The following is a 25,609-nucleotide window of genomic DNA, read 5'->3' as shown; positions in this document are numbered from 1 at the left end:
TTGGGGACAGGGTCAAATGTAGCCCAGGCTGGCCTCAAATTCACTATGGAGCTGAGGCTGGCTTTGAATTCTTGAATCCCCTGTCATCTCAGTACTGTCATAATGGGCGGGTACCATGCTGCCACACCCAGTTCTGAAATGGTTTTATGGTTTCATTTGGCTCCCTAAGTATTTCCTAGAAACTATAACATTTAGTCACTGAAACTGAATTTTAAAAGCTGATTCATGATTTTAGGCATTTCCTTTCCTAAAGGATACATTTACTGGTAATCTCCCATGTTCTCAAGAACTACAAAGGGATAGTTTATGGGCTGGGAGCCCTGTGATACTTAACTGACTCATATCTCTTCTGGAACCCAAATTTAGCACTGTTTTCTTGGCACTGGTGTGTGCCTAACTTCAGCTGCAGAGTTACTTTCCTTGGAGGAAGCTTAATATTCAATTGAAGAAATGTTAGATATTCCCGAACGAGTTAGTTTATATCCTGAAACATTTTCAACAGTTGTGGAAGTGAGTTCTTCCCTTTTCCACATTCTCACACTTCCAGAGTGGCCCTAGCATCCTGACTTTTCTCAAGGATGCCTTCCTCTTGGATCTTCCCTCCAAAGTTTTCCTTGCATTACATGGCTCCTTAGAATCTGTGAATTACAATGTCTCCATTCCCTTCTTCCTTCCTTCCTTCCTTCCTTCCTTCCTTCTTTCCTTCCTTCCTTCCTTTTTTTTTTTAAACAACAAAAAACAAACAAACAAAAAAAAACTATTTGGTTGGCTTCTCAACTTGCTCAATTCCAAACCTAAGAGGAACTTCAAGTCAACCCCGGAACTATCTGCTTCAGCTTGGCTTCTCTGATAGGCATTTTGTCATCTTACAACTATGAAGCTTTACTTAGGATTGCTGTCACTTTACAGAAATGTATTTCCGAACACTGCTTCATAAGCACATCACCAAGCAGAACCAACTTTAATTATAACTCAGGTGAGGCAAGGATGTGGCTTAATTTCGTATTTCCACTGTCCAGATGGAAATAGTACAATATGTATTTAATAAAGTGATTTAATGCACATTGCCCAACATACTTCTCACAATGACTATCTGAAGTAGTGCCATTCAGAGTCACACACAGAGGTGGGATGACCTTCAAAAACTTACAAGGTCAGTCAGAAGGAAGTCCCAACTCTAGTCCAGGGTACCTGGTCCACATCTTTCGATCTCCATATCACGTGGACCCAGACAGGTCTTTGGGACAATCATTCAGCTTACCCCTAGTTTTTAAAAATGAAAACTCACTGTTTTGCCAACTATTGTTTGAAATAGTGTCGTTTAAAGAATGTATAATTAAAATATTTCTAAGACTATGATTTCATGAAGAAAAATGGCCAAATGAGAAAATTATATTTTAAAATAACTTAAAAAAAAAAAGACCAGGGTTAGGAAGGATGTCTCCAATGCATTTTAAGGACAAATCAGCATTAGGAAACTATTTTTTATAGTAACAGTTTTGGTTCAGAAAAGGTTTTTGTTGTTGTAAGTTCAAGATTTGGAGCCAGGCATAGTGGTACGGTACACACTTGAAATTTCAAAACTAGGGAGGCTGAAGAATGAAGACTGGTCGACTTGGGCCAATCCCTGATCTCCAGATAAAAGAAAAAAAATGTTCAAGTGTTTCACAAATTAAATAGCATATTGTTTTTTGTTAGATTTCTATTGAAAGTAGCAATTCCACCTCGTCAAATGTAACTCTATCACTATATACCTGTCTCAATCCTTTTATTTATCTTTTATTCCCCTCAAACTCTGAAAAATTTAGGTAAGGCTCTGAATGCAAAAGTGCCCATGATGAATACTAGTGAATTATTTCCTTGTTTTAGTTTTGTTCATCACTTGCTCTCAGTTTTGATTATAGTACAAATGTTAGCTACACATTCTATGTCTATAGTGTATACAGCATATGAAACACAAGACCTAGTTTCTACAACTATGGAGTTGTAATCTCGTGTTATGTATTATTGTTTGGAACCAAAAGTATGAGGATGGATGAAGATCCTTGCCTTCAGTAGGGATGTCATTTAGGTCCTCATAGAAGCATCAGACTTTTCACCTCCATGGCTTTCTGTTAAAGAAATTTGTACATTTCTTCCCTTTAATCCCTTGTCCTGCACGGTGTCTGCACTCATTGGCTGATGCCTTTGGGAATGTACACATTCCTTTGGAATATGACCACAAGTGACACTTCATTTTTACCCACAGTGCATTGCATTGCTACGGGGGTAGGGGGGAGGTGTTAGTATTTAAAATGCCCCATTTCAAGTTTGCTTATACATATAATACTTATGGATATTTTAAGGTGTAATTTAGTCAAAGATCCTAATACTGACCATTTCATGCCCCAGTTCAGAGAAAGCAGAGTTCACAACTGGGAGTCGTGACCCACAGGTTGAGAACCACCGAGCCAGAGGAAGAAAAAGTTCCTCCTCTATGCTGAGCAGATTCCCCTGTAAGGTAATGAGGTCAAGTGAAGCCACCTTTAGCATCGAAAAGGGTCATTTTGTGCCACCCAAGGATGATAAGAAATAAGAGGCAGCTGAAACCAGTATGATGGCTGATAGGAGCCCCTTCCCACAGGCTTTTCATGGTCTTTGCTTTGTCCTGCCTTTGAGGGCTGCGTCCGATGAGGTAGAACAGCTCTCTCATTACTATGCAGTCTCAGCTTTACAATTATTATGAAAGGGCTCTCCTGGCCAGGCTGGACCATTGCTCTGAAAACTCTACTTTTGAGTTCTGCTTCATTGTGGGCTGGAGTGAAGCCCCTCCCGACAGCCAGTGCGTGAATGTGCCATGCTGCCTGAAACCCGGCTGTAACTCATTGGCCATGTCCAAAAGGAATTCCGGAGATGCTGGGCAGTGAATAAATAACATGAGCTCCTCTGGCCTCACACTCCGGAGTCTTCAGTAAGTGTCTACCGGCTTTTAATGGGAGTCAACCGGAGTTCTGCTCAGTTACACTGAAGAGCAGAACCCCGGGGGTGTGCCGGGGCCCCCTGAGCCGGCAATAACTGCTCTCTTTGTTTTCCACTGCTCTCCAGACCGCCTGTCAGTTCAGCAGGGAGGATCCCAACGTATGAACAAGTTGTCTATTGAAATGAGATGTTTAGCTCTCTGCAGATGTGGTGGTATTCCAGTCCTTGGCTCTAGATAATACATGCTTTGGTATGTCTGGACTTGCTGCCAGATATGTGTATGTACTTCTGATCTCAGAGGGAACATTAGGCTAGTAGCATTTTTTTTTTAATTTTTAATTTTTTTTTTTAAGTAAAGAAAGGATGTTTAGGAGGTGCTGACTGCCGTTGCCCTTTCCGGATGTGAAAGCTGGTTTGTCTGAGCTATTACAAGGCAGCTTTTTGGCCTTGGGGTGAGGTGGGGATTCCCTCCAAGAAGCTCAATTTATTTCATAAAGTTTAGAGATAACTTCTTGGTACCTAAGGAGGAGTTCTGCTGAGAAAGGACTTGCAAGACAGTGTTAGCAAATATGGTTTGGGAATTAGAAAGACCAGAGGTCAGGGCTGGGATTCACTATGCACAAGCAGTGTGACTCCTTAGCAATTTAAATGTCACTTTCCTCATCTGTATAATGTGGATGCCTCACTGGGTAGTAGGGGGTGGCTACATCAGAAGTCACCAAGGTGCAGGGCTCCACTGCTGGTGGCAAAGAATGTAATAAACACCACTTAATAGCACTGCAGAGGGTGGCCAATGTGGCTACAGTCACAGCAGCAGCGATGGAGGCCATGTCAGTGTTTATGATTTCATTGTTTAATATCAAAGCCCTTGGCAGCACCCTTGGGAATAATCACAGGACTCCACAGTGCACACTTAAAATCCACATAGTTCTCCCATTTGCTAGTTTGTCACTCGAGCCTTGTCATTTCTGTGGCCTTCAGGGCATGGCCACCAAAACAGAGCGTTTCACGTGCTTTGTTCGCCTATATCCCACCCAGGGCAATGGCAGTTTCCTTTGTGTTGTGTGATGCAGAGTTTAGAGGTGCACAGTTCTCAGAGATATTATCTAAACTCATTTCCTATATTCAGCACTAGCTTGGCATTCAAAGCACCTGACTGACTGGCAGATATAGATGCCCTCCTCCCAACAATCTTAAGGGAAGGGGTCAATAAAAGGAATAGAGCAAGACATACATACACACACACACACACACACACACACACACCCATTAGAGGGGAGAGAGAGACAGGGGGAAGTTCTGGCATTCATAATAGTCACAAAGGCAGAGCAACACACATACACACAGAGAGAGAGAGACACACAAGAGAGAGAGAGAGAGAGAGAGACAGAGAGAGACAGAGACAGAGAGAGACAGAGAGAGACAGAGAGAGACAGAGACACAGGGAATGCTGGCATTCATTATAGTCACAAAGACAACAGAGACACACAGAGAGAGTTTTTTCATTCACAATAGTTAAAAAGAATCAGCATTTCATAGTAAAGCAGCCTACTAACAGTGGCTCACAAACTACTTCTGACCTACAGGTTCTGTTTATGACTGGCTCTAACTACATGGACATTGGAGTGACATGTAAGAGGCATGTATGAGAATTCTGTGAAGCCCTTTCATAGTATTGCTACCATATGACACTGCATCAACAATGTAACCCCTAAGTCACTCAACTGCCACCTGTAAGTCTTAGCTTCCAGCTTTCCCTGTTCTCCTGCCTGCAAAGCTGGAGGGGTGGTTCTGGGAAAGATTCTTTAAAATGTGCCACTGTAGAGGATTTCTTTAGGAAGAAACTTTTATTAAATTTGAGGTTGGAGAGATGACTCAGTTATTAAGATCACTTACTGCTCCCTGCAGAAGGCCTGTGTTTGGTTCACAGTACCCACACTGGGCAGCTCCCAAATGCCTGTAATGCCAGTGCCAGGGCACCCAACACCGACTTCTGGCTTGGCCGTGTCACTTTCTGCTGGGATTCCTGTACGAGGAACAGCTCCTTCTTCTGCTTTGCTATGCCTTTAAGTCCTTCAGAGAATGGCAGCTCTGTTGTCACAGAGTGGCTGAGTCTGTCTCCTGAACTTGTGGAGATACTCAGGCTCACTTGGGGTCCACGGAGAGAAAGAAAGAAAGTCAACCTGACAATTGCCAGGCTGTAAGCTCGGGATTTACATTCCTGGTCCATCGAACTATATGCAGATTGCTTTCGATTTACAAACCTCCCGTTGTATGAAGAGGGTTACATGGCAGCAAAAAAGCTTGCCAGTTATGCCACTATGCATGGTGCATTGGCACTGGGGAAAATGGAGGCACGACCAAGCATGGCTTGGATAAAAACACAGGGGCCAGGAATTGTACTCTCCAGTTACAGCCACAACTTATTAGATAGTAAAACACAGGAATGCAAACATGCCAGTGGGCTGGGGACTAAAAGGAACCATTCAGTGGCATGAATTCCAGTAGTGCTCTAATGAGAAGCCAAAACATCAAAGTACAAAAAGATGCTAACATTATTAAACAATACGGTCATTACTGCAACGCTGAGGAAATGAGCACAGGAAATTGTCACCGGCCTCGTGCACCACGCCAGGTTTATCCTCTCTGTAATTTATGAATGCTCAGAAAGTCACCACCATTAAGGAGTTGTACAGTCTCCTTACTCAGCTGTGTGGAGCAGTAGCTTTCCCAATGTACTCAGCCTACCGAAGGCAGAATGGAAAGGTGTCTCTTTGTGTGTCTCTTTTTAAAGAGATGTAGGACTTGCTTCTCTCGGAAGGGCAGAAGGGCGGCAGTGGACATAGAGATCAATGTAAACCATTTGTGAGGAGTCTGAGCAGTTCACAGAGACTTACAAACTGATTGGGAGGGGCAGTGCTGCTGAAAATGGGTGTTAGGAAAGAAGGGAAGATGTGGCAATGTGATGGTTTTCAATGGCCTGGGTTTACAATCGCCATGGGAACATATTTCTAGGTATGCCTATGACGGTGTTTCCAGAGACATTTCCCTGGGGAGGGAAGATGTGCCCTGACTGAAGGTGGGTGGTACCATCCAATCGGCTAGGGTCCTTGACTGAATGAAAGACAGAGAGGAGAGAGAGAGTGCACCATCATCCTCATCATTCTCTCTCTCTCTCTCTCTCTCTCTCTCTCTCTCTCTCTCTCTCTCTCTCTCTCTCTCTCCATTTCTTTCTTGGTGGTAGAAAAGGCTATTTTGCTTCACAGGCTTTAGGCAGTTCCTTTTGCTAGAGAACCTGGGCCCCAAAGCCAAATATAGAATAAGTACCACAAAACAATTAAAGAACAAGCCTAATTAAACTGTGCAAATGTAATTAGTTGATCCAAGGGTCAGATAGTCAGATGAACTTCAGGGTCTTGGGTTCCTTAAATTTCAGTCCTTCACTGATTATGTCGGTCCTTCCCCTGTTAACTAATAGGTCCCACGTTCAGGATTTTAGCGGGGAAGAAAAATATAGACATCTGATTGGCAATTTGCATGCTAAGAATCGTGTAAGCATTTGTACACACTTGGGTATATACGTAAACCTCTCCGCCCACATACATGTATATTCATATGCACATAGCTATAAACTCAGTTAGCTCCTGGCTCCCATTCTTGTAGCCCTTGATAAACAGGGGAGTTATAATCATATAAAAGGTCTTTATGGGAGCGAAACTCTTTCAACATTGGATTGCTTTATATAGTTGTGAGATGGTGGTTTAGGGGAGGAAATAAAGAAGGAAATTCCAAAATGTGAATGGTATTTAAACCTCTTAAATGTTTTTTCTTCAAAGGAAGAGAGAAAGGAACAAAATTATGTTTTCCTATCCAGTGCATTGCAGAAGGACCACGAGCAGAAAAAAAAAAAAACATAATAAATAACAAATAATAACCAGAAAAACCCACAGTGTGATGGCATGCAGAAGGACCATGAGAAGAAAAATAGTTTTACAAAGAATAGCTAGAAAAAAAAAAGCAATGACTCAAGCCCCTTTTATGAAACATGTGTGTTTAAAAAAGAAAACCCAGTAACCAGAAAACAAACTTTCTTTGATGCTGAACAAAAGGCAAGGTTGAAATTGAGTGCTGCTGGGCAAGTGAGTGAAAACTACACTGGTCTCTACCTTCAGCGCAGCTCAGATCTGCTGTCAGAACCGCTCTATGCTTAACTCTATGTATGAGATACGTGTTAAGACATCCAGTTAATAGTCAGGCCCTACAGGAAACCTTAAAAATAGGCCTTTTCCTTTTTGTTTTTCAAAACCTTGCATAATTAGAGAGCTCCCTTGTTCAATATCATCTTTCTTGTCCTTCCCACCTTACAAAATTAAAGGCAATACACAAGATTTACATCATTTCCTGGTATAGGGCCACAGTTCAATTTTTTTTTTCTAAATTGAGATATTGATTACTTAAAATACAGAACTTTGATAGTGTCTTCATTTTTCCAAAGCCAGTTTATAATACGGATTTTCCCCAAAGGTCAAAAACAATATATTAAGGAAATACCACCTGATACTTAGGGCTTGCACAGGAAATTTGCATTTCCACTTTTCATTATTTGAAGGGAGGAAATGACAGTCTGCTTTGTTAGTCCAAGGCAGAGTCCCAGTAGCTGCAAAGGGGCAGGCAGAAGGAGGGGCAGCCAAGGGTCTCTTTCCTAGCGGAACGTCACAGAAATTGTAATTTTAGCGGGTGAAGGCAGAGAGCATATAGCAGAGAGCATCTATGAAAAGTACCGGCTCCCCCAAGCTCTGCCCTCTGCTCCCATTAGAGCTGGAAATGAGCCAGCCCTGCAGAAGGGCAGGTATGGGCACATTTTTCAATCTTTTGTAAACAGTCCCTGAAGGATTGAGGTAGTGGTCTTGGCCATGCCCTTTGACTTGACTCCAAGAGTGAGGAGAATGCCTGTTTAAAGTTCAGTAGGCCCCTTTCACAGTTTTATTTACAAACTAAACAGGATTGAAGATAGATTACTTCCTACCGTCCAGCCACAGGAAAGGAACATTTTGTGTAGACATAGGATATACATTAAAGAACAAAGGAGCTCTTGGAGGCATCTTTTCTTAGACGCATTCAACTATATTGGAGCTCATAAAACATTGTGCTCTGAAAATAGTCTCTGCCAGTTCAGCTTCTCTGATGTCTTGTCTCCCTATCTATCTTTCACAATTTCCTTCCGCCTATGGTCCTTACTTATCATCATAGAACAACCTGCTAGTTCCTGCCAAACACCTTGCACTTATGTTGCTGCTACGTCTTGACACTTAACAAAAGTTCATTTAATGGATCAATGATTTATTTGCACAAGGGCAAACAGCCAGTTAACTGATTGTTCAGTGACTGCATTGAATAGTTCCCTTGAAGTCTGCTTTCAGTTGAACTTAGTCTAAAATGGACGTTACTTGAAATACCTACAAGATTTATTTTATTTCCCTGTGTGAATTACTACTTAAATATACATTCTTTAAGAAAAATGAAATTGAATTAGACTGATTTTTAAAATTCAAACCAAGGTGGGTACTTCAAATTAGCAACACCTTTCCAGGATCTGGGAGGAGCTGGGAGAAGAAAAGTATATGACCAAAATGCACTGCATGAGAAACTCTTTTAAATAAAAAAATAATTAGCAATGTCTTCCTTTCATCTTCAGATGTTAAGATATGTAGTAAGTGTGGATTATGAGAAAGTGAACACAAACCACCACTTGCTCAAGCCAGTGTGTTGAGGCAGCCATAGAGGAACACAGAAGACAGAGATGTGAGCCAGAAGCACTCTTCACAAGTGGCTTACTGTCCCCTCCTCCTAGTATTTACATAGAAAAAACATAGAACTCATCCCCTAGGTATCCAGGACTATACAAAAAATCTCAGAAAATTCCCTGGATGTTTTGTTTTAGACTGCAAATTTGCTGCACACAGACCAAGTTAAAACTTGTAAAAATTTAGACAATGAAAAAGCTTAAAGTAGATGAGTTTAGGCTGTTGAGTTTGTAGGTCCGAATGTCTACGAGAAAGGGATGGAGGGAGAGACAGACACACACACACACACACACACACAGAGAGAGAGGGGGGGGGGAAGGAATGAGTGGCATCCAGTGAGCCCTATGTTTCTAAGTGGTGAAATGAGGAGACATTTGCAGGAGATATTTGCATTAATCTGGTTAAGACGTTTGGAAAGCCCACATCACAAGGAACTACTGGTCATGACTGCAGCTTCTCACTCATTTTCTGCTTCTGAGTCACTGTGAGGCATTAAGCAATTCTCTTAAGTTCTCCAGCTTTCACTTCTCCTGTGAAAATTGGGATCTCTTTCAAATTCTGCAGAATACAGCTTTTTTGCTCTTTAATTATCAATGTTACCTCTAACCTGGCCACTTCAAAGGGCTGTCTTTTTGTTTTTGTTTTCCAGTGTGCTTTATGCATTGGGCAGCAAAAGGTACACAGGCTATTTAACACCCCTCATTCCCCCCCCCCCCATATGGCTGCAATTCCTTTCACAGGCCTGGCTTGACCTCTGATGGTAATTCACAGGATTACATTTGGAAAACTGTCCTGCCCCCACTCCCTCACAAAGGGAATCAAATTCAGTTCTTCTAAGAATGGTACCTGGTGACCATCTTGAAATGAGAGGGAAAGGGAGCCATTTGTAAAAGTCAGTCTAGGTCTGGACTAAAGACTGGCTCAAAACCCGTGTTATGTTACACTTTTAAAATTAGTGATAAAATTTTTAAGCCGGGCATTGGTGGTTCACGCCTTTAATTCCAGCACTCGGGAGGCAGAGGCAGATGGATCTCTGTGAGTTCGAGACCAGCCTGGTCTACAAGAGTTAGTTCCAGGACAGCCACCAAAGCCACAGAGAAACCCTGTCTCAAACAAAACAAAACAAAACAAACAAACAAAAATTAATGATAAAACTTTTTACATTAGTGGGATAAAACTCGAAAGTGCTGAAGGGAAGCCGCAGAGCACCCAGGTTCTTCTCACTTTACAAAAAGGAGCCCTGGTGAGGCCCACCTAGGCACTTCTATGATACACCCGACATTACACTCATGCAGCAACGAGATTACCACGGTTAACGATGACAGGCGTGACCATGCCAGGGCAAGCTACAAGAAGGCCTTTATTGTCTTTCTCGAATGAACAGACTGCTTCTGGAATTACAGGATGCATTTTCCTTACTCCATAGCTCCCTCCAAGCCAGTGTCAGGGGACTGCCAAAGGGAGTCTGGCTGGAGGCTTCCTGTGACAAAAGGATTGTTTCAGAGTTTCCTGCTGGGGCTGGTGATCTCTGCTAACCCTTCCTTTGTGATCTTTGTAGTTAATAAGACTGTAAACCAGCATCAAAGCTGATTGAAGGTGGGTATAAAGGGCAAGAGAAAATGGTGGCGGTTTAATGATTAAACAACTTTTTATTACCAAACATCTCTGTCGCTATCTTTTAACGTTTAAGTCAATGCCCATACAGAACTATATGGGCAAACTGTAAGCAGGTGGGAAACCGAACCAAACAAAACAACTGTTCACACTGTGGTGCTTGGGAGGCAAATGCAAGCTATCACTTTAAATCTCAAGTGTGACCTTGGCTCCAGAACCTAGCTCTCTACTCCTCTCCCTACCTCCCAGGAATTGAGTCTACAAAGCTAAACACATAATTTGTAAAGCTATTGAGAAGTAAACTTCTTGTCCACAGTAACTGGAGTCCTTGCCAAAATGCTGATAAATCTTCAACCCAGAGTAGGAACCCCATGCCGCTCTGAAAACAATTGCTAGACTTCGCCCCCGTTGAGACTGAGTGAATGTTGGAGCTGCAGACAGAGCTGTTGTTCCTTCTCACTTAGGGCTTTTAGGGGAAAAATTAACACTTAAAAAAGAAGAAGAAAGAAAGCAGAGCTTCCTTAATAAACACTGATTTGGTGGAGATGTTGACTGTCCTGGGTAGGATTCCTGAGAACATTATAATTATTCTGAGCCGAACAAGTGTGTAATGAGAATAGAGGCTGTGTTGCTCAGGGATCCCTGGGAGTTGGTAATATATTATCCTCTGTAATGTCTTCCCAAAATAGACTTAATGGAAAGAGGATGCAAAATACCCCCCCCCCCCGAGGAAGCATTCCCCAATACAACAGAAACAGTCTTTCTAAAAACAGCTTTATGTGGCCTTCAGTCAATAGCTCTATTTTCTCCTCTTTCACAACTTCCTTCCTTCTGCCATGTAAGAACCTATGTGGGGACATACACATCCACCTCCCGTGTGGGCGCCTATATCTGGAAATACCCAGAGTCTGCAGCCCCCTGCAAAGGTCTATGGGATTTTAAGGATTGCATGTCATGATTTTCGCCTGAGCACTTTGTAACCATTTGCATTTAATTTCACTTTCACTCCATAATGAAGACTGGAGAGCTGTGAGTCACAGGGTTAACCTCAGTTCAGGGAGCAAATTACTTAAGTGCCTACTGTGTTTGAAGCACTGTGTGCCAGCTCAGACACAAAAGGCAGATAAAAAAAGGACAGTGTTCCCCTAGAGGGATAACCTCAGATGATAAGAGTGGGCATAGAATGGGAACGCTGGTGTCCAAATTGCCTCTTCTCCATCTCAGCCATGCAGGTGAGCTTTGTGCCAGGCTGCTCATCCAAGGATTTGGAAATGAAATATCCTGGGGGTCGCAGTGTGTGTCTTTCTCAGATTATTTCATAAACCAGTAGGGCATTTCCCCCTGCTCAGGGCTAACCACAGCCTGATGGGAACAGATGCAGTTGCAACGGTGACTGGGACATGAATGGTTTTCAACTTTGGGACTCATTTTTGCCAAGGCAAAGACTTGTCACTTAAACGTGACACATTTATATCCGAAAGTGCTGGGGAAAAAAAGACCTCTGAGCACCGGCACAACTAATTTAAAAAGTTAAAAATTTCTACAACGCACTTTTAAAATTCACCTTGGAATTTGACAGTTGAGGAGGACCAGGGTTTCATAAAAGGCGGCAGGGGGTGGGGGGAGTGGCGCAGGGAGGACTTTTAAGAAGGGTCTGGATGGAAGCTCCTGGGCCTTCTCAGGGGCTGAAGATAAATGGCATTCTTTCTTTATTCTGTTAATTTTTCACCTCAAAACATATGGTTTCTCTCTCCTCTGATACGTTTATTGCTCAGGCCACTCTAGAAATGTGACAAGATGGTGGAAGAGGCATGGAGTGGGGCAGAGATGTGTGCCCATAGAAAGTTGGAAAAGAGGAAAGGAAAAAAAAAAGGATGAGAAACTTGTAGGGGTAAAAATCTGTGCAGGAATAAAATCTGGAAGGATGTGAAGACAGAGGGAGCCATAACCTCTGAGCCACACAGTGCTCCCTTCTAATCCACAGCAAATACCCCTTGCCAAACTTCAAATTAGCTTCTGAATGGCCTCAGAAGTGTGTGTGTGTGTGTGTGTGTGTGTGTGTGTGTGTGTGTGTGTGTGTGTGTGTGTGTGCATGCGTGCGTGCGTGAGAGTGCACACACGTACTGTGTTGTGTTAGGTAAAGCAACTAAAAAGACAACTAAATGGTAATGAGAGTTTGAGAGTTCTAGGGCTACAAAATCTGAGTGCCTATCCTAGATCTAATTGACACCCCAGAAACTACTGCACTGAAGAAGTTTGAGCCTCTCTTCAAACACAGAATGAAGAACAATGGGATTAGATAAAGAAAAATCAAGAAGTTGAAGAAGATCCATTTTGTAACTGAATCTGAAGCTTGTTCATTTAAAAAAACTCACTTCTGAGTTTGTAATGCAGCCACAGTGGAAATAAAAATGGTGGCTGCCTGCCACCTGAAAATAGAACAATTGTAAGATCCAACATAACACTGCTGGGAAAATATGCACAGGAAGCCTAGCCAGCACACACGTGGATGCATCCATGTCTATTGTAGCATTTATTCACAGTGAACAAGACATGTAACCATCTGAGATGACCATCAACAGTTGAATGGATCTTTCTCTCCCTGCCTCCGTGTGTGTGGTTGAGTGTGTGTGTGTGTGTGTGTGTGTGTGTGTGTGTGTCTGTCTGTCTGTCTGTCTGTCTGTCTGTCTGTCTGTCTTGTCTGTCTGTCTGTCACACATGGGGGGTGTTATTGAGGAACCTGGAATTTGATTCAGCTGTTAAGAACGGAAAATAAATGGAATTGAAGATTATTGTGTTAAAAGAAAAGAGCGAAACTTAGACAAGTATCATATTTTTTATAATTTATTTTTATTTTATAAGAACTGGTGTTTTGCCTTCTGTGTGAGGGTGTTGGATCCCCTGGGAGTTACTGATATGTGTGAGATGCTATATGGGGTCTGGGAATTGAACTCAGGACCTCTGGAGGAACAATCAATGCTCTTAACCTCTGAGCCATCTCTCCAGCCCCAAGTATCACTACCTTCCTAACTATCATCTGTCTCTCTGACGTGGAAGCTTGGAAGTGGGACTGTGTGGGAGAAGAGAGAGTCTGAAGGGAGAGGAACAGGAGAAAGTGATGGGGTGGAGATGCCACGTAGAGTCTTAGGATCTCTCTTTATGAATGGACTTTTGATTTTGTTGTTTTGTTTTTTGTTCATTTCTTCTTTTTTCCTTGACTGGGCCCAAGTTTGCCAATTACGTCAGCTAAAGGAGCAAGCTACCTTTTTTTGGAGTCTGCCAGCCAGTGGGGATGTGCAGTTTCACCTCAACTTCAGGTATGGAAGGCCGAGGAGCGCTCATGGGAATCCGTTTCCCAAAGCCTTGCCTTGCAGAGCTAGATCTAAAATACACATTTTAAGCAATGCCTTTCCATTTTCTCCTGCCTGCCCCACCTCTTTTCTCAAGAGTCTTCTATTATTTTTTACTATGCCCCTGATATTTCTGAAGACTTGGCATATTCCCAAATTCACAGACTCTAAATTTGGGAATCCAGGAAATATTTTGCTTAGGTGTAGCGGTTTCTTCTGAAATCGTATTACTACCTAGAGGCACAGGTTTCCTGTGCAAACCCACTCCACAAGTCAACTCCCTTTCTGCACCAGCCAGGATCCATCTTTCACTTAAGAGCTCCTTTCACAAAGAAAAGTTTTAAAACACAGCTTTTGTCTCAAACTCAAATTAGTAACAACCCGAGCTCTATCGGGATGTGACTACAGGAAATGTGTAGAATCACAAATGAAATTATTTTTCTTCCAAGCACCAGCATACAGGGGCTTTAACTTCCTGCCTGAGAAAACCAACAAATTACTGAATGCCAGAGACCTCAGGCTCCATCTTGAAAAACTGAACACCCAGTTGCCCAAAGTCTATGGCATTCTTTGTAAATCGTTTTTTAATTCTTTGTGGACAGTGGAGTATTATTAAAGTGCTAACTCAGCCACAGATAAGCTACAGATCTGAAAATCCTCTAAGTAGGCACTATTTTTTTTTTTCAAGACAGGGTTTCTCTGTGTAGCTTTGGAGCCTATCCTGGCACTCACTCTGGAGACCAGGCTGGCCTCAAACAGCACAGACATCTGCCTGCCTCTGCCTCCTGAGTGCTGGGATTAAAGGCATACGCCACCAGCGCCCGGCAACTATTTTTATTTATTTACTTATTTATATAGATGTTTTACCACTAACGTCATTCTATGGCATGTGTTTTAGTATTATCAGTAGAATACCGAATACTGTTTTGTTTTGTTTTGTTTTGTTTTTCTTTTTTGAGACAGGGTCTCTAGTCCATGCTGACCCTGAATTCCCTTTGTAGAAGAATGGGATCCTGAGCCTCTGCTGCCTTCACTTCTTAAGTACTGGGATTACAAGAATACACTACCACACCAGGGTCAGAGGCATCTTAATCCTTACCAGTTTAATGGTGGCTTTAACTTACAGAATAAAGAAAAGTGCCAGAATTACACAAATGGTTGAGAATGACTGGCTTATGCTTTGAAATAATATTTTTTGAAAATCTTACAGTTCTTCTGTTTTATTTCATGTGCAAAATTCTGCTAGTGAATCACCTCCTCTTACTCCTCTGCCTCTTCCTAGGTATTCAGAAAATCCACTCTTGCTTCTGTGAAGTTCTATGACCTTGATTGGGCTTCTCTGCATTCCTCGTTGTTTGTTTGTTTTTTGAGACAGAGTTTCTCTGTGTAGCCCTGGTAGTCCTGGAATTCACGCTGTAGACCAGGCTGGCCTCAAACTCAGAGATTCACCTGTCTCTGCCTACTGAGCACTGGGATTAAAGGTGTGTGCCACCATAGCTGTCACATTCCTCATCCTTACTAAAGTCGCAATAGAGCATAAACAGGGAAGTGGGCCAGTATATAGTTGGTTTTCCTTTAAAAGCATCACATCTGATTACATACCTTTCCTGCTTCAATCTCATTCTTTTAAGTCAAGAGACTCTAAGCTGCTGCCGTGTCTTCAGTGTAACACAGTGTTACATGTTTAACAAGCCTGTCATACTGCCTAATGTGTTCATCAGGGTGAGTGACAAAGGCAGGCTATTGTTCTGTTCAGGAAACCAATCTATATTTTTATAGTGTTTTCTGTCTGCCATTTGGGGGACTTACACCACACAGATATCTCTGTGGTATAAAGTTTCCAAAGGGACACTGGTGCAAATTTTATGAGGTCTGAAAAATACTCTTATCTGACAGCAATCTGTTTCTGTAGAAAAATTTTATTAGACAAATCAAGACTGGCTCAACCTTTTTCCTTTCTATCCTGATAAGAGATTTACCACAATGGTATACTTCTTTTCCCACAGAAATTAAATATATATTAATAACATTAACATATAATTTATATATACAACACACATATTTACCTATACACCTACATCTAGCTATAACTCTATTATCTATCTAAATCTGTCTGTCTATCTATCTATCTATCTATCTATCTATCTATCTATTTCAAAGTGCTTTGAAAGTATGGTCAACCTACTGGCAGGAATCTTCCCCTCTTTTTAATTTTTTTTGTTTTTATATTCATTGGTCTTTTGCCATATGTGTCGGGTCGCTTAGAACTGGAGTTACAGACAGTTGTGAGCCACCATGTGGTTGCTGGAAATTGGACTCAGGACCTCTGGAAGAGCAGTCAGTCAGTACTCTTAACCACAGAGTCATCTCTTCAGTCTCTCTTCTCCTCTTCTAGTATATCATTACCTTCATTCCTAAAAGCAGTTATTACTATGAGGAACAGATACCAGAGACGTTTATATGCTTGGTAAGTCACATCATGACCCTCTGGGACACCTTCATTGCCCACATAGGACTGTACTGGAAACAAAACAAAACAAAACAAAAAAAACCCTACCCAGTCACATTCATGTGTCACCTACAAGACAGTGTTCAGAGTCCTCCAGCTCCTGAAATCTGTCACCTTGATCTTTACCATGGGCAATTTTTTTTCTTCAAAGTTTGAGAAAAAATGTGTTTGGTTGGTTTTGAAGTCTAAGAATGTGGAAATGACATTTTGGAGGTCACCATGACATACAGGCTAGCCACATTTCATCGTTATTATTGAAGTATTCCAAGTATCCAGAACAAAAGAGATCTTGTAGACAAATTATCAAAATATTTCACAGGTTCAAAATTAATGACTGGGTACCACTGGTCTCCAAAGTCCCTGCTTGCTCCTTCCTAATATACCTTACTTTGCAGCAAGCTTGGCTTTCCTTTATTAATCTTCATATCATAAAATTAAATGAAAATGTGATTTCCTTCAAAGACTGACCCTGTTGCTGGATCATTTACAAACTAGTGTTCTTAGGAAAATAGCACAAAAATGGAGGAGGAAAACAATATGTTTCATATCTTTCCTTTTTCAATTATCAGAAAGGGCATTTTGTGATGCTGACTTCGAGAGGACATGCCACAAGCCATGCACCTAAAGCCAATAATTTATTTAGAATATCCCAATTTAAAAACTTTCTCTGTGAAAAAAAAGAGAGCTTTCATTTTCTTTACCAAAATGGGAAGTTCTCCCTGATTAATTTTTCTGGGTAATTATTCACTTATAGTAATTAGTGAAAACTTGCCCCTCTGTAACTAAGTCATTAAGTATAGGTTAAGTACTTGAGGGGCCTCATTAGAGTCTAGAAGGACACTCAGAAGAAAAGTTCTATTAGAGAAAGAAGAATGTAACAGAAACAATTAGATACATAAGCAGACTAAAGGCCAACTCCATATATTAAGACATTGCATCCAATGACTGCACAGGCCAGGATGTTCCTTCTGGCTAAACTATGACACCTTCTCTTCCCTTCCCCTACTATGTCTTCTTTTCCCAACTCCTTTTCTCCTTTGGGATCGCTTAGTGATGTTTATTAACAGGTATTTATCTTCGTGTTCATGAAAAGAAGAAACATGATTATGTACGTGCTCATTTGCTTGGTACATGTACTCACCCCCTCACTTGGCCATTCATTAAACAAGCACTAACTAAGTGTTACCTAGGTCACATGAGCGATCACTCTCATAGATTCTGCCCCACTCTTTCCTTTCTGAAAAACAAGCACCAAAGGTCCTGGCTTTTGCCCTTTGCTTTTATGAGGGCCACCAAACACATTCTAAGGGTCCACAGTGATGGATAGGCAACATCCTTAGGGGCTCAGAGGTGTTTTGAGACATGGGGACACGGGGCTCTGGGCTTCTCAGATACTTTCATGAGCTTTTGTCTCCTCACTTCTGCAGGACCACTTAGTTCCCCAGGGCTCAGCCAGGGGCTCCTTCTCCTTGCTTCCCTTCTCCAGATTCCCTTGGTACACCCACATGGCTTCAATTAGCACCCATCACAGATGAGCCCCAGATTCCTATCACTAGCCCTGACCTTTCATCCTCTCTTCAGGCCCATATTTCTTACTGTCCAGAAAATATATAGAGTAGATATTTCACTGCCATCTACAACAGACACATCAGGATCAAATTTTATTATCCCCCCTCCCAGAATAGACTCATCGGGCTCCCTCCTCATCATTGTACAAGCTGTAGTGCCCAAGTTCAGGGGTGCATTTCAACAGCCCCCCTTTCCCTCTCTGTTCTTCCATCTCCCCTGTACCCTTCCCTCAAGTCGTCAATGAAAAATCACTAGCTTTTCTTCTATACTTAATTTGTGTGTGTGCATGTGGGGGTAGATTTGAAATAAGGTCTTTCTGCACAGCCCAGGCTGTCCTTGAACTCCCAGAGATCCACCTGCTTCTGCCTCCTGAGTGCTGGAACTAAAGGTATGCACCACAACAATTGGCCCTTCTAGATAATTTCTTTCTTTCTTTTTAAAAATATTTTTATTTCCACAGCCAAACAACTGTTCTAGATATTAACTGCCTCAAAGTCAAAACGACATCTACTAACACACGATTCAAAGAGAAGTCATAAATAAGAACACTTTCTAGGTTACTTTATTGTATTTCAAGAGTGATCGGGAACACTTGCTATCATCTGATAGCTACCAATTTGGAGAGCCTAAAGAAATGCTTTCAGATGGAATTATCTGACTATTTATTAGCCTTTACTGTTTACTTAACTCAATAGTTGTTTTACTATTGTGTTCTCAGGCACCCTTGTGCAAATTTGTTGAGGCACTGGCCTCAACAGGCACATGAGAAATAAAGGAAATAAAGAAAAATCTAGACAAGGTACATTTAACGCCATACCAAGCTTATCAGTCAAAAGGCCCATCTGTAAGACATTAAGATGCCAGCAAATTCCACCTTGTCTTAACTTCCCAATTCTTAATTTTCATCCCTTCCTATAGCTTTAGTTTGCTTGTATCAAAGCAGTCATCTAACTGCTGGAGATCAACTTAGGAAAAGCCTCTGAGCATTGGAGAATGAACTCAAGAGCCAGCCAAGTCTTGTAGACTGAATGGCCACAACAACTGATTGGGCCGACTCCTAAAGAATGTATCTTACACTGCATCCTCCACAGTCCTCTGAGGGGTTCGTTAGGAGTGCAGTTGCTTCGGAAGACAGCCCCTCAGCCCTTGTAAACATAGAACTCTTACTTCCTATAAAAATCACCCTTGTGTTCATCATCCAAGTGTTTCTATCCCTCCTATTGCCTCCCCTCAGGCCACTGAGACACTCACTCATGTGGCAGAGGGAGACTATAAGCAGCACTGACACAAGTTCCTGCCAATTTCCCACTTGTTAAGACGCTGTTAATGGAATGTGGAGATGTTTAGTGAAGTCTATATTATGCAATCTCCAGTTGCACAATGTTTAAGCCTAAAGAACAGGGGAACTTCACAAAATATGCCCATCAAGGCCGACATTAAAAGGCACACAAAGAAACAACCAGGGCCAGCAGAATTGGAGGTCCCTTGAGTACGGAATGGAATGCTGTTTAGAAGTTTCCTGGCAGCTGGGCGGTGGTGGCACACGCCTTGGATCCCAGTACTCGGGAGGCAGAGACAGGCGGATCTCTGTGAGTTTAAGGCCAGCCTGGTCTACAGAGTGAGGTCTGGGACAGGCCCCAAAGCTACAGGGAAACCCTGTCTCAATGAAACAAATGAACAAACAAAAGGTTACATGCAGATAACAGACACCGGGAAAGTGGAAGGAGGGGCTGATGCAGGATGGCACTGCTGAGCCAGGGGCAGTGATGAATTTAAAGCATTTTATTTATGAAGTTGAACCATACCAGAGCCAACACTATGATTACTACAGGTACAAGAGCACCTGAAATTTAGACGACCCTCTGGACTGTACACTGCCCTCCCCCCTCCCCTACCAGGCACAGTTGTGTCTGCCTAGAGTTAGATGCCTTTATAAAATTTGCACAAGCGTGCCATACACAATGGCAGGGCAACCCAGAGAGAGTAACTTAGCATCCTGAAATGATCTGAATGGCATCTGATGGGTTCCCTAGTATTGGAAAAGACCATAAGTAAAGGTAACTTTGGAAATTGCTCAGGGTGAATATGAGACAAAGAGATTGACCTGAGTCTCTCCAACCCAATTAAGGGACTGCCTTGAATATTGCTTCCCTTGGATGCTCTCTCTTTAGAGCTGGTTGCTGGGAGGAGTGTGTGTGCTTGCATGTAGAGGATATGGGAACGTCATGAAAATATCTACTAATGAACACACACACACACAAAAAAAAAAAACCGAAAATAATTAAGGGGATACTTCAGAGGCTATAGGCGAAGAGGATTATTTCAAACCCTCAATGCTGTATTCAGATTTAGGCCTGTGGAGTAAGAAACAGTGACCTGATGTGGAGGAGGGGCACAAGGGAGGAGGAAGGAAGGGGACCAACATTTATCACAACACTGAGGACAAGCCAGGAATGTCACATGCATCATAAGTTCTGGCAAGGACCCTGTAAGACACTTCTCATTAACCCCCACCTGACAGACAAGGAAAGTGAAGTCAGAGAAGGCAGCTCTGACTGGGGTCAGGCAGTCGGGGACTGACTCTGCAGCCCATCTTCTTTCAATTACACCACGCTGCTCATTAAAAGCCTGGATGGTATGCCTTATGAGAAAAGGCTAGAGGAAGTTCTATAACTCATGCTGGACAAAGAGGACTGGAAAATGATATAATGTTTTTGAAGTGCTGTCTAGGAAGGACTAACCTAAAGGATGGCAACCAGCTGTTTTGAAAGCTCTCCTGAAGAAAGGGGAATAGGAAACGGGGCTTTAGCCGTCAGGGGACGGGAAGCTTCCTTACCAGAAGGCTCTCCTGTTGAAGAGTAGCTGAGGAACAAACCCTGTGGAGTCTTCTTCCAGTTTGAGTCAAGAAGAGAGGAAAAGTGGAGTTTTGCTTAAATGGAGACTATGATAAAGGGTTTGAGAAGAGATGGCCTTGGAATAGTGCATCACCAACACAGCACAGAGCAGGGGGAACTGAGCAATTGGAGGAAAGTTGGATGGGGCGGCACAGAGAAACGGGAATTGTGACTATAAATATTAACAAAAATATCTGTGCTGAAAGCATATCTAGTGGGGGGCTTGGCTTGGTGGTAAAGTCCTTGCCATAAAAACATGAGCCAAGTTTGATCCCCGGCACCGCATAAAGCTGGGTAGGAGCAATGGGGGAGCAAAGGCAGAAGGATCCCTGGGTCTCTCAGCCTAACCAGGAAGCTCCAGGTCTAACAGAGAGACACTGTCTCAAAAAACAAGGTGAACAGTGCCTCAAGAATGACACCTGAGGTGCATGTATACCCACATCCACACCCCCACACACAGACACACAGACACACACACACTGTAATACCACCAAAGAAAGTCTGGCATAACTATGCCTACAGCACCTGTTTCTTCAAAGATATTCACACCATGTAGATTTTTATCTGAATGGAAGAATTTCAGAATGGTCCCACTTTCAGGCAGGAATGCATTTAAAGCATTAGCAGCTAAACGAGAAAGCACTTCAGGGGCTCTTTTTACATACCAATGGTTAATTTCTTTTAAACTTTACATTTATGTGGGTTTAATAATGCTCATATTTCAAACATTATATTGCCCCCATTATGTTCCACTATATATCAGACATTATCCTATGGCAATCTACATTTTAGTCTTGTGAGAACTGTGGCCCCGTGAAGCTAAGGAACCTTCTAGCTAATAACCAACAGAGCCTAGACCTGACTTGAAGTCCTTAAATCGATTTCAAACCCCAATTCTTTTCCTCTGGGATTTTAGCCTATTCTGCCAAGAACATTGTGAGGGCTGTCTGTCTGTCAACCATAGCTTTGTTCTTTTATCTTCCACGTGAATCATGGTAAATTCTAGAGACTGCTTCCTCAGGTGGCTGAAGAACTGATAAACACGACTAATACTCTTGAGTAACAGAACAACACAGAGGAGACCCAAGTCTAGACCACTAATGCCACGCTGCAAACACATTGATGAGGTTGGTTTTGGACACACTGAGAAACAATGTCTAAAGGCTTTGTTCTTTATTTGTTGAAACCTGCTGCGCTTCCAGAAGAACATTCTTTCCTTCATTTGTTTATTCATTCATTTATTCAAATTTAACACAGATGAGGTCACAGAGTTGGGTCTATTTTTGCTGCCTTGAAAAATTTTAAGGGCGTGTACTTTGTGGAAAACCAATTCCTGAATACATTGATTTTTAAAAGTCATTTAGCTTAGTGACACAAATAAAAAATAATTTAAATATCTAGAACTTGTCTTTCGAATCATTCTGTGGCATGTGGTAGGGAAAGCAACTTGAGGATTTTAAGAAGAGCAGAAAGACGAAAGAGAGGAAAGTATTGTGTCTAAATCACGGATCCCCATTTCAAGCGTGCACACGAGCGTTTCCAAAATGTGTGTATGCATATGTGTATATGTATGAGTGTGTGCATACACATATGTGTGCATATATATAATATATGTGTCTATGCATACATGTGTGTTGTGTATGTACATGTATATATACATATATGTACACATGTGTATATGTGTGTGTGTGTATACATGGTGTCTGTTTCTATGTGTATGTGTATGTGTTGTATGAGTGTGTGTGCCGAGATTTACAAAGCATAGTCTTTAGTAAAGGGATGCCACTATAGTCGCCTCATTCCTGTTTGGTCATGCTTGTAAAATAATTTCAAGCATGAAATTGTTAATAAGCATACAGCTAAATGTAGTGAATCCCAAGTCTTGGATATTCAGCAACACAGAACCTTTACAATGGAATGCCACTATTTTCTCAAAGATGCCCTGGCTCTGTGTGTGTGTGTGTGTGTGTAAGAAACAGGGGACTTGGGGATCCTAAGAGACACCCCCCCCATCTCAAATGTGATAAGGGAGACCATGTGAGGTCCTAAATGGAGTTCAGTTTGTTACTGATGGAAATTTGGATGAAAAAGTGCTCATTTGCAGTCTTGGCTTTAGGGATAACCAGTGTTAATAGAACTGGCCATGGTAAGATAATAGGAGAAACAGACCGAAGGCTTAGTGACTGTGCCCCAGCCCTGTTTCCTGCATTCTAATCTTGCTGTCATTGCACACACAGCTTTCCTTGGCACTCTGCCAAGCAATGTGCCAGCAGAGAAGTCGCTCTGATGAGCAGAGGATGTGGAAGCTAACTGCTCTGTCACCTGCTTCCGGGAAAGGAAGGCTGCAAGCATATAAAGGTTTTCAGAAGCCTGATTCTGTGAACAACCAGACCCATTATTAAGCTACCCTTTAATCTGAAAGCTCACTTAAATGCCAAGCAGTAGAGGTGGTACATTTGTTCTCCCAACTTTTGAATATCTATTTTCTATGACAAGACCCGGATCTTCTCTGCAACCAATTGTGGGGCCCATAGGCATCTTCAACAACAAATTTAACTGGCCTTATATGATTATCAAGTATTCCAGATGAGTTGTATGCACAGTGTTGTTTTAAATTGAAGGGTTCATGGGGGGGCAGGTGTGGGGAGAATAAATACAATCAAAATGCTTCATGTATGTGTAAGAAAAGTTATAAGAAGATCTGTAATAGACACCACTAAAAAGAGTGAAGCACCCATTAGTTATGTTTCAGGATTTAGCACTGTTTCTTACTGTACATCCTCCTAAGACTTTGGCCTATTACTGCAGTGTGTAAGAGCTCCACCGAGGAAGAGAACACGGGTCGGGAGAAAACTCACAAACAGCTTCCCTTGCTATTGGCTTTCAGTTACTAGTCGTTGCTACTCCTTATTCTATATTTCCAAGACTTGGTCACTGGATTTGAGCTTCTAAATTCGGTGAGTCCACAGAACAATGGGTACTTGGCTGTTTCTTCAAGGCAAAAGAAAAGATGTGAAAAATGGGACTGTCCTATAAAATCAGGAGAAACCAGCATCTATTTTCCACGTGTGAAGACAACAGAGATGTTTTAAGTACAACAAAAGCCTCTAGCAGCACCTTGGTCACTGGGCACTGTTATTGATATAAGGACCTGGAAGAACCTTCTGTCCCTGGTAGTGGGGACATGTGGGAATGTGTTGCCTGTCCCTACCACCTGCTTCTTGTTTTTTCAAGACAGGTTTTCTCTGTGTAGCCCTGGCTGTCCTGGAACTCTCTCTGTAAACCAGGATGGCCTCTAACTCACAAAGATCCACCTGTCTCTGCCTCCCCAGTGCTGGGATTAAAGACATGCACCACCAAGCCTGAATTGTTTTCTGGTTTCTAATGGTACATTTTCTAAGGCCATGGAAGAGCACCACTGAGTCCAAGAACAATCTGGAACACCAAGGAGAATAGATGTGAAACTTCTTTATTGGTTTTGGCTCAGCCCCCCTGGTCTCCTCCAATGTTCTTCCCCTCTCCTTCTCTCTCCTTCCTCTCTACCTGTTTTCAAATGCCCTCTACTCTGCTGTTGACTTTATTTACCCTTTTGTTTGTCCTACTAAAAGTGGGTCATCTTCACATTCCATACCCAAGTACAGTGTGTGCAGTCTCCAACCAGTGGGCCACAGACTGACCAGAGCATCGGGTCTTGGGAATGTGACCTCATATGGAGGGTTGCAGCACCCCCCCTCCAGACTGATTGACCATGTGTTCTGTCATACATTTGAAGGCTAATGTCTTGGACCTATAAGTAAGGTATACAGTGTGTTAAATGGATTTGCTTACAATTATGCCTGAGAGCTTCTGCTTACGGATGTTCTACTTTGGCCTCATGGCTGCTTAGACAAAGCAGGGGCATGAAGGCATGCTGGAAGCACAACAGTTTGGTTAACTTGGTCAGAGAGCCCTGTTTTTACTTCATCACCTTCTCTCTCCCCTTCCTTCATTATTTTTCTAAAGTTGATTGCTGATGAGAACTTGTCATTCTTAACCTAAAAGAAGGTGAGAAAAATTTGAACTTGTCTTTCCTATGAAGGCAAGATTCAAAATATTCCTGTAAAAACATTAAACAGAAAACTAGGGACATTAAATATTCTACATTGCAGGAACAAATCTGAGATTGGAAAAAAAAAAAAAAAGCAACCCATAGTTTAAATTTCCTGCCTGCAGGGCACACTACACCTTACACCCTCTTAAATGCCACAGGTAATATAATTTATATTAAATGGGGCAGGTCCCAGCAGAAATTTGTACTGGCGCCAGGCAAAACAATTACTTTGATGTGTGCTTTTGAAAGTATGGTGGCTCCCAGGTATGGGGTTAATGTGTAGACAAACAGAAGGCTCAGATGTACGATTTGGAATTAAAATTATTTAGTTACTAACATGATTATCAAGGGTAATGTGCCACCAAATTAAAGCTAATCTATTTACTCACTTAAAAAAATTACATCAACAGTTAAAAAAATAAGAAAATCCTTAATTCAGGCCATTTCTCTGTAGTACAGAAAGCACAGTGAATGCTCTACCAGCGGAAGTTTCTAGAAGGAACCCCTTTAGAGACGATTGGCAGGATACATGTTGTAAAGGCAATTACAGTGGAATTCAGGTGGGGCCACGGTACATCAAGATTAGTTTTGTAACAAAAAGCCTTTCACTGGAGTTTGATCACGTTGCAGGAAGTCCTCAATCTATGTAAGGAGTTGTGTTTCAGAAGTAAGTTTCTTTGTAAACTGACTATCTGGAAAACAAAATGAATTTCTTATTGAAATTATGATGGCTAAGCAGGAACTGGAGCATACTGAGTCTCCAGTAAGTTCCAGACAAGTTGCTAATGGTGAAGAGTCCTTCCGAAACAGAAGTGGACAGG

General features: G+C 42.1%; 1 protein-coding gene across 3 annotated transcripts in view; it reads right to left on the bottom strand.

Moving 5' to 3' along the window:
• Hmga2 (high mobility group AT-hook 2) overlaps window positions 1–25,609 on the bottom strand; it is a 119,899-nt gene that overhangs the window by 20,064 nt on the left and 74,226 nt on the right. The window contains exon 4 of one of the 3 annotated variants that reach the window (XR_004771733.1): window positions 1,151–25,480. The exons of the other annotated variants lie outside the window; for them this stretch is intronic. The gene's annotated coding sequence lies outside the window, so the exon portion shown is untranslated. The remainder of the gene's footprint in view (window positions 1–1,150; window positions 25,481–25,609) is intronic. 3 annotated transcript variants of the gene reach the window in all.

The sequence above is a fragment of the Cricetulus griseus genome (genome assembly GCF_003668045.3).
Source record: "Cricetulus griseus strain 17A/GY chromosome 1 unlocalized genomic scaffold, alternate assembly CriGri-PICRH-1.0 chr1_0, whole genome shotgun sequence".
Classification (NCBI taxonomy): domain Eukaryota; kingdom Metazoa; phylum Chordata; class Mammalia; order Rodentia; family Cricetidae; genus Cricetulus; species Cricetulus griseus.
Note: the sequence above shows the minus strand (reverse complement) of the source record. Positions and strands in the feature narration are given on the sequence as shown.